Below are 16,237 nucleotides of genomic sequence, written 5' to 3' on the forward strand. Positions count from 1 at the left end.
TTAAAATTCTAAATAAATGGTTGTTTATTGAGCTGGAACGGAAAAGTGACATATTAAAATGTCTTTCTAAAGAAATAATAATGATTTAGGCGCTGATTGAAGTTAAGAGTTGGTAGAAAAATATATATAATTTTTTCCTCCCTCCCTTTTTAAGCAATTAACTGTGAACTGGAAGTACATATTAGATATGTCGTTTTGTACTGGACCAATGGCAATTAGAATAGGACTACAGTGGTACCTCGGGTTAAGAACTTAATTCGTTCTGGAGGTCCGTTCTTAACCTGAAACTATTCTTAATCCTAAGCACCACATTAGCTAATGAGGCCTCCCACTGCCGCCGTGCCACTGGAGCATGATTTCTGTTCTTATCCTGAAGCAAAGTTCTTAACCCAAGGTACTATTTCTGGGTTAGCGGAGTCTGTAACCTGAAGCATATGTAACCTGAAGCATCTGTAACCCGAGGTACCACTGTATGTCCGTTCTGTGATCAAATTGCAGAAACACAGAAATGTGTTCCAGGTGCATAGTTATGTACCTGCAGAAAGTTAGAGGGAGAGGGGGGTGCAGAACTATACATCAAAATGTCTCAGATTACTGAAGATTGTGATGTACAGATGTCATGGATTTTCTGATGGCGCAGTCTTATACATATCTACTCAAAAGCAAGCAGATACTTGCAGCACAATCTTATACATATCTACTTTTAAGTAAGCACCATTGAATAAGAGTTAATTGGCTTGATGATGGCTGAAAATATCTTGAAAGTAACAATCTCCAGTCTTTTGACACTTCCATAAATGAAGATAATAGATGCATGAGCAAATATGTCAGTCTAAGTTGGGGCAAACTAAAGGCCTGAGAAAAAATGACAGGTGGGGAAGTATGAAATGTTCCGCTTCTTCCTTCCCACCTTCCCATCCATCACTGGAGTACATAACTATTCAGCTGTGAGTCTTAACAAGTGTTTGTATGTTTGCATATAACTGCTTGGGTTAGGAGCGTTGACAGGAACACATTCCACCATTGCTCCACATCTCTACCTTGCTCTGTTACAAGTTTTCTAGGTACAAATCAAGATAGCTGGATATTTATTCCTGCTTTTAGTCCTGCATAGATCACCTCCTCCTGGAGCTTTCATTGTAATAATACCTTGCACAGATGGGGCTTATTGTCGTAACAGCATCTTCTGGTCGCACAACTGGAACACATCCAGGTGCTACTTCGCATCTTTCCACGGCAAGTTCAAGACTGCCTGAAACTGGCAATCTGTGGTCACAGCTATACAAATAGGTGGTAATTAGCTGGGTGCTCACTATTAAAGAATTTGTGTTTATTAGCCACCTGCCTCTTGCTTGGGAAAGTAAATAATAAATCTATTAAATGGAAATGTATGAGTGTATTACCAAATCCTTGATACAACTGCATTGCAACATTGTGCTAGATCCCCTGCAACTTGGAGGACTGCTTTATATATACAGTATATAGATCTCCAGGGACGCAGGTGGCGCTGTGGGTTAAAGCCTCAGCGCCTAGGACTTGCCGATCGAAAGGTCGGCGGTTCGAATCCCTGCGGCGGGGTGCGCTCCCGCTGCTCGGTCCCAGCGCCTGCCAACCTAGCAGTTCGAAAGCACCTCCGGGTGCAAGTAGATAAATAGGGACCGCTTACCAGCGGGAAGGTAAACGGCGTTTCCGTGTGCGGCTCTGGCTCGCCAGATGCAGCTTTGTCATGCTGGCCACGTGACCCGGAAGTGTCTCCGGACAGCGCTGGCCCCTGGCCTCTTGAGTGAGATGGGCGCACAACCCCAGAGTCTGTCAAGACTGGCCCGTACGGGCAGGGGTACCTTTACCTTTACCTTATATAGATCTCCAAGATTTTGCAAAGTTAGGGAGATCTCTGCCCCCACCTCAGTACTCCCTCCAAGTGGAGGGATGCTGAAGGAAGGCTGGTCTGGAAGGCCTGCTGTTGTGGCAAAAGTTTGATCTCTAAGGCATGTATGCTTGCACTGATATTCACCATTGACACCAGGGAACCTGGCACAGTGAATACCGAGTGCTTTCTGGTTCCACACATTCAGGAAGATATAGGCATTCAGAAATCCATTTCCCAGGCTCTCCTATGGGAATGGGCACTCTCAGGCCGGATTTAGGCCCTAAGCTACTGAAGGTAATAGGGCCCTATATATGTCCAGCTGTCCTTTATCAACAACAAATTGTTGCTGTTTTTTGTGTTGAATATATGCTGGTAATTTATGGACCTAATAGGTATCTAAAGCCATTTGCACATGTGGCCATGCAACCAGTCCATGCAGAATGTAGGCACCCTATATATAGAAATGAGCAAACCAGTGATATTTTAGGGAGCAGGTTAGCAGGTGGGGCCCATTACTTAGATCATAGGGGTCTACACAACACAAAACACTGTTGCTGTATGTAGGTCTTATTTTATTTTATATTCTATATTTTGGAAATGTATATCCAGGTGTGTGTTTTTCCTTTAAATTTTTTTGGGGTCCCCCAAGAGAGTGGGACCCTAAGCTATAGCTTGTGCCGCACTGTAGATGAGAATCTAGGCCTTGAATGTGAGGCTTCCACTGATGTTGAAAGGGTGCAGAATTTTAATAAATAATTATAATTATAGACTATTTCCCCTGGCAAGCACACCTTCTGTGCTAAGGTGGCAAGAAAGTCTGTTAAGAAGCAAAACTGGTGCTAGGGTGAGCTTATTATGAGCTGAGTTCAAACTTCAGAGAGGCTTTGAGCGCTATTCATAATGGCTCTAGTTTTTCCTAATCTGACAGTGTTTTCCTGCTCTCCAGTTTCAAATCTCAGTGTTTTAAGTGTGGGTGTGCAGGGGGTTATAAGATTTGCCTTGTATCTGGATATTTTTAAAAATTCATTTTCTGATTCTGAGCTGCCCTGTGTTCTCTCCACTTCAAGCTGTGTTTTGGGTTCCAAGCCACAATGAAGCTCTGTGTTCCCTAGTCACTACAACAGAGAATCTAAAAATGGCTATATGAGTGAGGACGGGACTGTTTCTAGCCCTCCTAAAAAGAAAGTTATGAAGCAAAATGTGCAGGTACACTTTTAAGCAATTTCTGTGAAATGTGCCAGTTTGGCTGCTCCTGGATTTCAATGTTTTCAACCAGTATAGGTATAATTGACAAATGAGCTGTTTGGACACCAGGCAATCTGAATCCCTAAATGATGTTTTAAAAATTAGTTATCACGTCTAAAATGTATTTATTTTTGTTATTATTATTATTATTATTATTATTATTATTATTATTATTATTAATTTGTATACTGCCCTACATCCATAGATCTCAGGGTGGTTCACAACATAAAATCACAATATAAGATTTAAGAATGAAATGCTTTTTGCTTACATACTGAATGGAAATTAAATATATTTCTGAAATTTACGCTAATGAAGTCTTCTCTCTCACACACACACACACACACACATTATCCCAATGATCCATACATCAACCTTGTACTGTAGGCCAGCAGTATTTCCCCATTGTAGTTGGGTGGTTTAGAAAAGAGTGATTACCTTGCCTAAAGCCCACTAAAAGGTCAGTGGCTAAGATCTGAATTGGGAACTTTGTGGTGTTGACTCTTAGCCACTATACTATGTCTCTGATATAACCAATTCAAAATAATATTTTAGAATAAGACAACAATAGCACCAACTTTATATATTCCTCAAACACTCATTCACTTTTTTAGGCAATTTGTACTGGGGAATTATGTATGTTGCTAAAGGCATGCTTGGAGCTCCTAGCCTATAACCATCATTATCAGTTATCCTTAAGGGCAAATTTCTCTCTCTCTCCTCTTCTTAAAATCATGACCCATTTGATATCCCAAAAACAGCAGCATTAATTTTAATTTGTCACATTGTAGGGTATAAATTGAGTAAATGTTAATAGCATTCTTCTTGAGTAATCAGTTCTACATGATTAACCTAAAAATTGCCAAAATGTTGTTTACCATTCATTTGTATCTGGGAAAAAAGGCACGAAGATTCAGACAGAGCTGGATTAATTTACTTTCTGATCTGTATTAAAACTTGCCACAATGATTCATAATCATTTCACTCCATATTTATCCTGACAAACCATTCTGGCTGCTGCGTAAGAGTGAAAGGAATGCTTTGCTGACAGCACCGCTGATTCTATTTGTTTTCAAATTTTGCATGAATGTAAATTCAGTCTTATATTGTTGTAGCCTTCTTTTTAAAATTTAAAATTTATTTATTTATTAAAGGTAGATTTCTCTGTCTTCTTTGAAAATATTTATTTAATATCACAATCTAGACTGTGGTCTTTACTACCATCTAGTGGAACAAATCCACCATAGCATAGGAAAATACTATAGAAATTAAGAAAAATTCAAAAAACCAGGAAGAGTTGTGTTTGCCAGATTAATAAAGCAGCTCGGTGATGAATAAATATGTAACCATGTAATTCCATATATTATACATTTCATGTTAGGGCCAGTGGGGGAAAATAGCACTCCCAATTCACCTCATACAAGTTGGCCATAATAATGCAGAGACCTACCATCCAGGGGAGAAGGTGGTGGATTCCCCACCACCCCATTTCCTAGAAGGTTTAAAAAATGGTGCCTGCTCCAAGGGCAGTTTCAGGGTGTTTTGTTTGGTGGGAGCCATAACAGAGCTCCATCTGCTTTATTTTTCCCTAGATTTCTTTCCAGAATCGTGCTGATGTCCTCACAACAGCAAAGTTCTTTCTTTCCACTGTGAAAAGATAGAGTGAGCTGCAACTGCTTGTAAGTCGAACGGAATCCATTATGGAAGTCCGTTTGACTTCCAAAATGTTTGGAAACCAAGGCGCAGCTTCCGGTTGGCTGAAGGAAGCTCCTGCAGCCAATCGGAAGCTGCACTGGACATTTGGGTTCCAAAGAACATTTGCAAACCAGAACACTCACTTCCGGGTTTGCGGCATTCGGGAGCCAGAATGTTTAACTCCGAAGGCGTTTGGCTTCCAAGAAACAACTGTATTTGCAATGCAGTCAAACCAACAATTCATGTTTTGCTAGATAGGCCCATGAAAGGAGCCGAAACTCACAGAGTTTTTCTGTAAGTTTGCTAGAGAGAACTTTGTAAAAGACACTCCCACTGTGCCCTGACAGGGGGAGGCTGTAGCTACAGTGGTACCTCTGGATGCAAACGGGATCCGTTCCAGAGCCCCGTTCACATCCAGAAGCGAACGCAACCCGTGTGTGTGTGGGTCACGATTCGCCACTTCAGCGCATGTGCATGATGTCATTTTGACCATCTGCGCATGCGCGAGCGGCAAAACCCGGAAGTGACACCCTCCATTACTTCCGGGTCGCCACAGCGCGCAACCCGAAAATACTTACTTCAACCCGAGGTATGACTGTATATATATTCCCTTACCTACCTGGTTACATCCTCTTTTCTTCTCTTCCACTTCAACTCATCACCAAGCCAGAAATGTGAAGAACAATCCGCATGTCTGAGCTCCAATGCTCAGGGACCATTTTAAACTAAACTATGTCTTTGTAACAGAGTTACCATTTTAAGCATGCCTGAGCAAAGCTGCTGTAGCCGTTATTTTTCAACAAGTATTTTGAGTAAATTTTTTAAAAACTTTTTAAAAGACTGTGTGGTTACGGTTTTAAGCTGGAGAAAATGGGGAAATACCAGGAGAATCCAGTCTGCCTGATTACCATATTTTTCGCCCTATAGGACGCACTTTTTCCCCTCCAAAAATGAAGGGGAAATCTGTGTGCGTCCTATGGGGCGAATACAGGCTTTCGCTGAAGCCTGGAGAGCGAGAGGGGTCGGTGCGCACCGACCCCTCTCGCTCTCCAGGCTTCAGGAAGCTATCAGCAAGCCTGCGGGAGCCTGCGGGAGCTCCCTCAGGCCTCCCTAGGCTGCACATAGCAGCCTGCCGCCCGGCGCATGAGGCACCCTGAAGCAGAGCGCCCCTCGCGCCGGGCAGACATCCGCAGCATGGGGAGCCCTGAGGGAGTTCCCGCAGGGCTTCTCGCGCTGCGGATAGCAGCCTGCCGCCCAGCACGCGGGGCGCCCTGAAGCTGAGGGCCACTCGTGCCGGGCAGACATCCATAGCGTGGGGAGCCCTGTGGGAACTTCCGCAGGGCTCCCCACACTGTGGGTAGCAGCCTGCTGCACGGAGCACAGGGCACGCTGAAGCAGTGCGCCCCGCGCTTCGGGCAGACATCGGCCAGCCCCACAAGCTCGGGGGACAGCGGGGAGGCGCAGAGCTGCCATCCCACTGTTCCCCGACCTGGTTTTGGGGGGAAATAAAGGGAAAAAAATTCCTTTCTTTCCCCCCCAAAAAACTAGGTGCGTCCTATGGGACGGAGCGTCCTATGGGACAAAAAATACGGTACTTAAACTAAAATGCTAAAGCTAGCCTATCTAAGCTTCCCTGTTAAGCTGCAAAGGGATGCACTCTGCTAAACTCACAAGCGTGAGGAAGGAAGGATAACATCTAATAAATATATCCTCTCCTATTCTCCTATTCATATCCCTACAATTGCATTTGGCTGCCACTTCTTAAATCAGAACCACATTTTCCTATAGACAGCCTTTGGGGGGGCATATGGCAGACGTAGTCACGGCCAGAAAGCAAAAGTGGGGGAACAATGAATGTAAATATTATTTTTGTACAGTAGGGTAGTTTCTGTACACACCCACACATCTTTCTTTATCTTCCATTCAGGTAAAGAAATAGTATTATCAGAGTTCAAGAGCCCATTCCAGCCAAGCAAAAACACGCAAAGAAACACTCACTTCCAAAGATCAATCAGCCATTCACTTCCATGAATAACTAACTGCTCGCACAAGTCAGCTTCTATGGACCTTAAATATTGAGGCAACTCATGTCAGATGACCTTTTTCGGTCTGCGAGGCAAATAAATAAATAAATGCACATGGGTCCCCTCTTAAAAGGGGTTATATAATGGGTGTGTCACTGGCCATACACCAAAAGGTTGTCAGTGAACTACCCTGCAATGGGGATATGGGCTGGGCTGCCTGCGTACACTTACGTCTCGCAGAGCACCCCCATATCCCATTTACCCTGATGTTCCCCAGTTCCCCGGGCTGGGAGGGGTACATGCCCAAGGCCTAAGCCAAGGTCTTCCTACATTCGGAAGTTTAATAAAGTTGTGGCCTAATTTTAATTCCATAACACTTTGTCAGAGTCTTTATTCCTTTCTTATGATCCCTGGGGGCTGGGGCTGTCACTGCCTGGCCACACAATTAAAGGAGATCAGTCCCAAGTATGGGGAGCCAGTGTTATTTACAGTATCTTAAAATAAAATGGCATACATTACCCCTATTCCAAACTCCTTTCAGAAGCAGGGCTACTGCCAACTGAGTTGACCTAATCCTGGCAGAGGGGAAACAAACCTTTAAAACAGAGTTTGATTTATGCCACCCTTTTTGCTAGCACAAGTTCCGCCAGGTTGCCAGTTCATGTGACCAAGCTGAACAGAGTTCGGATCCAGCATAAGCCTTCCCAGCCTAGTCTTGCCCCTGCTATTCTCCTGGAACACTCATTTTTCAGGGTTTAAGATGGCAGAAGTCTTGGTGGTCTTGGCTCCACTAGCTAAAATAGGATGAGGGAATTATGCCAGCATATCTCTGACTGAACCAGCATTGGGGATTTGCACCAGTGTAGCCTGGCTGAGGTGGTAACCTGCTGACTAAGCTGGATATCTGCCACACCCGAATTCGCTCATCCTGGCAGATCTATGGCTAGGATTCGACCCTGTGTGTTTGTATAAACATCCCAAAGACCTAAAATAAGCTGTCAATGCCCTACTAAAATTATTTTCAATATGGTCTGGTACACAGCCTTGATCTATTTAAAATTCCTTCTGTACCAAATTGTGCAAATTTTAGATTAATGATACTTTTGATTACAAGTCTCTAATCAACAGAACAATATAATTATCTCTCACAGCTTGTACAGTATGAAATTTAAAATACATTTACAGCCCATTCCTCAAAGTACTTCCTCCAGCACAACTCCCATCTACTTAATGAACCTGGCACAGGCTGAGAGGTGGGCTGTTAGAAATTAAGTGGATACTAAATTGTCTCAATAGAGGAGTTATCCAATATAAATAACAAATTATACAAACAGATGTAACACAGAGTTATACATTTCACATGAATATGCATCTAGCAACATCTGACTACTAATGATAAGAAGGCTCAACCCAGAATTCCTGGGATGTCTGTGTTAAGACAAGTGAGTTCTAGAGAAGTTAAAAGGCATTTTAAAAATAACTGATGGTATTGACTCAAATTACATATTAATAAAGGTCAAGAGGAAGAGGAAGTCTAGTCACCTGAGTGAAGATCTACTGCATGCTGTTGCATGTTGCCAGAAATACAGAATTTCCACAAAATAGACAGTAGTTCTGTCCTCACATTTTCTTGATGGGACTCCATATTCCAATAGGTACAAAATAAATAAGTCCCAGTACTTTTAAAAATCACATCACTGCAATAATCTTCAAGATTGCTGTCAACCTTGCCATTATTATAACATGCCAGCTTTTCCTGCAACATTTTCCCAGTTGTGCATCAATTAGTAAATGTTTGCCAACTATTTGACTATTTATAAAAACCCTTTGCCCTCAATCTTATTAATCATTCCCCTTATTCCCCCCCCCATTTTTTTTAATCAAACCCATCTCCAGACAGTCTTTCCTACACCCATTCTCCCCTTTTCCAAAGTTGACTCTTCAGAAGAAAGGGATCAAACAGCAAGAATACCTGTTGTGTATGGCTTCAACAGTCACAGAGGCATTGTTTTTCAATTTTATACCTACTGCTATTGCCCTGTGCCATATTTAGTTGTTGCTCAGGGTGAAACACAAGAGGAAAAGCTGTCCTTGGCTCGATGTACCCAAACATTTTCAGAGAACTTCTGGAGAAAATTTGAGCTTTTATTAATTTGAGGAAGCTCAAACAAGGTGAGTTCACCCACAACACAACTGGTTAATTCTTGTGGATTATTTCATAACATACATATGACTCCTTTCTTTCAATGAGTCCAAGTCAGTTTGTGCACTGTTGGTTCCCAGAAAGTCTCCCATCCAGGCAGCTACTACCTGCCAGAGTTGTTTCTTGTTTATTACCTTATTTAAAAACTGAGGGCCAACCCCTCTGCCACATCATTTTAAAGGAAAATAAGCCAAATTCTTTCCCCGCCCACCATCCACAAAAGTTTGCTGGATTTCTCCCACCCCAGCTGAAAGGAACAGAACTCTACCTTTTTATGGGGAACAAATGGTCCCCTGAGAAATGTGAAAGAAAATTCTATTCAGCACTAAATGCACAACTAGCATGTTCTCACAAATATCCCTCAACTTTCAGAAAGATGCTCAACCAAGTGATGTCACCTGAATTCTAGGACAAAATGTGTCCTCTAGACTCATTTCAGTCCTGTTTCAGAGGCCTGCCTTTGGCACCAAAACAAACTTGGTCATCCTCTGACATGAGAGACCCACAGATATCTTTCAAAATCTCGATTTATCCTCAATTTTTCATTAGATTTTGATACTGCTGGGCATGGTATCATTCTTAACCAGCTCTGCGGATACTGCTCCTATCTGCCAGGGCAATTCCAGAAGTAGTATAGTGGACGCTCGGGTTGCAAACATGATCCGTGCGGGATGCATGTTCGCAACCCACAGTGCCCACAACCTGCAGTGGCGCTTCTGCGCATGTGCGACCACCAAAACCCGGAAGTAACCTGTTCCAGGACTTCCGGGTTTCAGCTGTCCATAACCCAAAAAAATGCAACCTGAAGCATCTGTAAGCCGAGGTATGACTGTATTGGGGTTGTGCTCAACCCCAGGGCACTTGTGCAATGGCTTCCCACATAGTTCCAAATTATTCCTTGTATTCTTTAACATTTGTCTAAAGTCACTAGGGGAGGTCGTCCAGGCATTTGGAGTGAGGTGTGATCAGTATGCTGATAACACTCAGAAGCTGAGCATGCAAACTTTTTAAATTTAATGTGTCATAAACTACTGTATCATAATTGTTGTTCTCAGAATGCCTGTGGTCTCTCCCACCACAAGCCACCAATCCCAGCTATTCCTGTGTCAGAAATGCATCCTCTTACTTTTGCATCCATGTGGCTTTATTTTCAATAATCACCTATCCATTTATTGTTTGTTTGGGGAATTTTTACACCACCCTTCATTGTTATGTGGCTTACAGGAAAAAAAGAAGCATAACATAACTTAAATGCACATATTTTCCTGTTACAGATTTTTGAACAATGTTTTTTTCTTTGCCATTTCTCACTTTATGTAAAAGTTTGGCCTTTATTGAAAGAAAGAGGCTGTGGAGCCTGGAGCTGCTTCTCCCATTGCTATCCACTACTGCGTACTGTGTCCTTCCTGGAGGGGGGTTCAATTTTGCACCTGATTAAATGGTAACTAAGAGTTAGAGTCATGCTCTTGGGTGATTCACTGGTTTGGTTGACTGACTGAAAATCTCCACAGGGTAGAGTGCAATTTACTTGTGTGCCCTAATTAGCACTGCTAATTGGGGCACAAAATCTATGTAAAATTGGGCCCTATTTTTAATCAACTATGATTCAGGGAATGGCAGCCAGCCAGCGATACAGAGGAGCTGCTCCATAAAGGGCTTCCAACTTGAAAAGTTTTCTATTTAAAAATAATAGAGCTATGAAGTACAAAAGTGTAAAGTTCTGTTTCTGAGAGCAGCTAAGCAAGTTGTATCCGTTGCACATAGTTGATAGTCATACTGGTGTTCTCCTCACTGGTTGCACTGGTATGGGCTGTAAGGAAAGCCTGAGAGCTGATTTGTTTCCTTCCAGGAAGAAGACATTGCTCACAGCTCCAGGCACTAGGTAAAGCTGCCACCATCTTCTTTCTTCTCCATCTCACCTTGGGGTAGGAGCATGAGGCTACATGGTTTTATTAGCTGCAGAGATGATGGAGTATCCAGTTCTTCCTCTCTTCCTCTCTAGGAAGCAGGGGGGCTTGCTTTCCTTAATTTCTCCTTGAGCATAAATATGTAGCATGAGCCAAAGAGACCTTGACACAGGGAGGGTGACATAGTCCCTTATGCCTGTTGCATAAGGACACTTTGTGTCTGGGTGTCACAGACACATAAAGCCAAATTTAAGAAGTTAGTAAGAGTATGCTAAAGATGAAGGACAGAAGTATGCTTTAAGAAAATTAAGGAACATTTACTATGTTTTTAAATATGCTGGAAGCCACCCAGAGTGGCTGGGGCAACCCAGCCAGATGGGTGGTGTACATATATTATTATTATTATTATTATTATTATTATTATTATTATTATTATTATTGCCATACTAGCTAACCATAGGACTGATGTTCACACACAGCTAGGGTCTCCTTGAAGAGTAAATAAATGTAACAACATCAATATCATTGGAACATGATCATTGGAGAACTTACAGGGACATATTGGGGTTTCGTTTTGGTTTTTTGGCTAGGTGGCTTTGAGTGACATGTCACTGGGCACAACCATATATTCCATGGAAGTAAGCATAACACCTTCTGGAAGTTGGGAGTTGGCATTGTGAAAGTCTTAATTACTTGCCAGAGTTATACAACTTCCCTGCTATCCAGGAACATTACTTGAATAGTGTATTCAGGCTTAGCAAGGAGGAGACATGACCTCTGCTGGGACATGCTGGAGATCTAGATAAATTGAGTATCTTAAAGCGAGGGTAGGGCAGAATGGTATGACGTAGGCGTATATACATTTTTAAATATTCACATGCACATATTTGCAAATGCCAAGGTGTGTGGACTAAAGAAGAGTCCTGCAGAATGAGACCAAAAGCCCATCAAGTCATATCATAGAATCATAGAATTGTGGAGATGGAAGGGACCCCATGGGTCATCTTGTCCAGGCCCCTGCAATGCAGAAATCTCAGCTATAGAATCTATGACAGACGGGCATCCAACCTCTGCTTAGAAACCTCCAAGGAAGACCCACAACCTCCTGAGGGGGGCTGTTCCAGCATTTCATGCTCACAGTGGCCAACCAGATGTCTATGGGAAGTCCACAAGCCAGACATGAGTACAGCAGTATTCTCCCGCATGAAGGTTCAAAACCTCATGTATCCATGAGGCCATTGAGGCAGTTCTCTAGGAGGAAGATGCTAGCCAGTACAGCATGGGGATAAAGAGGTGTGGAGAGCAGTGGTGGAGACATGAGGTGCTACTGTGAGCCCTATGTAAGCATACAGTTGCTGAGTGGATGGTTGCTGCAATGATAGCAGTAGTCTCTGCTCATGTCGAAACATGTAAATGAATTAATTATCAGAATTATATTTCCTCCAAGAATTCTGGAAGTGCCATTTGGATTGTTCTGAATTTCGGCAGAATCCACACATTCCCAACAGCATCAAACAGCAGAAAGATTTGAGGGAGAGTTGTGAAGGACATAAGCATCTTTGTGGGGAGGGGGATGTTTCAGAATACTAATATTTTTCATTCCTAGAAGCGGAATGCCTCGTGTTTTATATAACAACATTTAAAGACGTGTTTTGAGATTATTTTCTTTTAAAAAAACCTACAGATTAATGCAGAAATGCAACAGAATTATAGGTTTAAAAGATGCAAAAGTAATAAAATGGACAGACTCAACCATCCCTGCTTAAAGTTATCATATGGAAAGGGTTTCAAAATTGTGGCCATCATGTGATTCTTGTATGATTCAGTCCCACGAAACAAGCAGTTTTGGAATGTTGTGAGATTTCCTTCCTTAGCTATTCTTTTTTCTCAAGAAAAGACCGAAGGCGCAGATGTTCGCAATTCTTTACAGAGAGAGAAGTACCCCTAGACTGTAAATAGGGAGCTATGACACACCTGAGAATGTCAGACAACCTGGAACCCCAACAATTGTGACAAATTCCTAAGACTACTACCCTCTCTGCCCAGCAAGGACAGCATAAACTCACTCATGAAGGCTTGTTCAAATCCTATATATATATGTGACCTGACAAGGAAAAAACAAATCAATGCTTCATCTATTGGCAGGACTGAAATTAGTCTGACTGACTGAGTGGAGGACTTCTACTGTTGGGCTCATTGGACAAATAGCTGAATGCAAAAATGATCCTACTTTCTGGAGCATTTGCAAAAGGATTAAAAAGTTCTGTTCAGGGCTGCATTAAGTATTTGCTTTCTGACCTCATGGTAGTGTCTTCCGCAGTAAATGATAGAGAAAAAATGGGACCCAGCAGCTGCAAACTGCATGACTAAAGCTGCCACCAGGACTAAATGCAGGTGACAAAAGGTGTTGAAAAAAGTGATCAAGCTTTTATGAAGGCCCTTCCAACCACACTTCAAGCTGGAAAAGCTCACCTGAGAACTTTTGACTCCACCCTAGTGATGAAGATGATAGTGGTGATGATGATTTAACCGCTCTTCACTTTAGCCGCTAAGGGAAAGTCAGGCCATAAATGAATATATAACAATGTAAATTTAAATTTAAAGTTCCAGGGCACATTACAACCTTAAAACACAATCTTAAAAAACAGTTTAAAACCACTTAGTCACTTTTGTTTGATGGCATCATGGCCAGGAAATAGGCAAATTCATGCAATTTTGGTATTGTTTTCCCCAATACAGTACTTCTTCTTTTGCCACCTTCCTGGATTAGACACACTGAATATTTCACCCAGTAAGCAACCATATGGTGAATATGATGGATGAGATGATGACATCATTGAGAAGTGGCAAAAGCAACTGAAAGTGTAGGCAATTTAAAGGACTGTGCACACATTTTCACAAGGAGGGTTGAAAACTCACTGACAGGAAGAAGGGGGTTCATGGCTGGAATGTGGGATGTGCTTTCATCTCAGCTATGAGTATATCAGAACTAACATACACCTTTGAGAACACATGTAGTACAAACCTCAGATCTCTACACCTTAGAATGATGAAAGCGATTTGCTGGTTAGAAAGCAGACTGGTGTCATAAGCTCCCTACATGTGGAAAGGCAACTCCTAGTCCTTATGGATATTTTTTTATTCCTTTCCCCTTTCAAGGCTGCTTTCTTCAACATACTTAGTAAGAAAAGCAGTTCACTGGTTCTACGCAGAATGGAAGTTCAGATTCCTTACTGTGTGCTCATGTTTTTCTTTGGCAAAAAAGTGTGTCTTATTACAAAGGTGAGTTGGGGCAAAATACTAAGAAGCCCTTGCAAACAGGAGCAAACAGTATTCTAGTATAGGGACCTTGGTGTGAATATAATGCAAATGAACAAATAGAAATGTATTAAACAGCCTTCAGAATTAAAGTCTTTAGGATTTTTATGATGTTATTCAGTTTTTATATACTAACCGTGTTTATTTTTAAAAAATCTAATCAGTTTTAGGAGCCCAAGTTAGTAATTAAAAATGTTTAACTTATTGTTTCAGTAAAACAATTATTTCTTTTTATTAGCATACATCCTAAATCGCTTTTTAAGAATCATGCCATGGATGAAATATACAATTTTTACTGATACAATTACTCGAGACAATTAAAAACAAAACAAAAAAACTCCTAAATTTTTTAATCCAGAAAACACCCCTTTATTCCAGTTGTATCTGTCAAATACGATTGCATCTCATTTATTTATTTATTCAGTCATTAAAGGTATTTCATCCCGCCTTGCCATTAATAATACATGTCCAAGGCAGCTTACAATCAGATTGACATATTAAAAAGAATAATAAAATTGAATATAATCAACAATGAGAGGTGGGGGAGGTGGGACATAAACTTCAGTTAACCAATCAGGCAGAATGAGATAAGCAGCCCAGGAGGGCATATGCTTTCTTTGGACAAAATGTATTTGTACAGTGATGTGAAGCCATCAGAGAGGCTGTGAGGCAACCCTCCCTTAGTGGGGAGTTCCAAGGTCTAGAGATGGCCCTCTTTCACATCCCAAACAAAGGAAACCAAAGTTTTTGTGGGGCACTGAGAATAGCTACGTCCTCTTCTATAGTCATGTTCTTATAATAGCTGTTTTATCTGAGGTTTATCTCTTTCTACATCCTTTGCCCTGGCTTGTGTTCATGCACTCCATTATCAGGGGAAGCCACCCTTTTGGACAATTGGCACATTTCTAATTTTGAGAGTGTGCTGGGAAAGCCAGATACAAAATGGCGGCAATGGAAAGGGTGTGCCAAAGCACAAAATTAGAGAGATAATGATCCCAGGCAAGCTTGTGGAAGTACTAAAAAAATCTTAAAGAGGTCAGTCTAAGGGAATATACCACCTTTTTATAAAAAAGGACTGCCTAATGAGGATTGGGTATACCCAGTGCTGTGGAAAACTGACTGAGGTGAGGAAAACTATAAACTGAATGAGAGCTGGGGATGGAACGGAGTGGTTAGGAAAGGAGGAGGATGAAAAAGACACTCGCTCTTGGCAGCCTTCTGTCTGAAAAGGAAAAGCTTTCTGGCAGTGAAAGCTTTAATGTTCATTAAACATTAAACACAGTGGTGCTGTTACAGAATATCCAGGAATGTTCAACAGTCCCATCTGCAGTATACATTTAAAACAGTATCACTCCCTTTATGGCTTCTCTTAAAGATTCCTAGGAACTCTGGGATAAATGCAACATCACTCTAGGGCAATGATTCCATCAGGGAAGACATGTTGCATACCAGATGGAACGAGCCGCCCTCCTCACCCTTCATGCTATTCCAGAGGTTCTTCCAACACCCCTCCCTCAACCAATTTTAGGCATGAGGGAGACACAAGGGGGGTGGGGAGCCCTGTACAAAAGCAGATCCTCTTACACAGGGCTTCCATTGATGGGACCCATTAGTTGAATCCTGCCTTATAGTTGGTCAGAGGTGCTTAGATTTGTTATGACCCCCATTTTCCCCTCACAGCACTACAGTTTCTGGAGTGCTGTAAGGGCAATTAGGAACCTCCTAACAACTCTCAGCAGATGTGGGTGGCGCTGTGGTCTAAACCACTGAGCCTCTTGAGCTTGCCGATCAGAAGGTCGGCGGTTCGAATCCCCACGATGAGGTGAGATCCCGTTGCTCGGTCCCTGCTCCTGCCCACCTAGCAGTTCGAAAGCACATCAAAGTGCAAGTAGATAAATAGGTACCGCTCTGGCGGGAAGGTAAACGGCGTTTCCATGCACTGCTCTGGTTCGCCAGAAGCGACTTAGTCATGCTG

The sequence above is a fragment of the Podarcis gaigeae genome (assembly GCF_964106915.1).
Source record: "Podarcis gaigeae genome assembly, chromosome: 1".
Taxonomy (NCBI): domain Eukaryota; kingdom Metazoa; phylum Chordata; class Lepidosauria; order Squamata; family Lacertidae; genus Podarcis; species Podarcis gaigeae.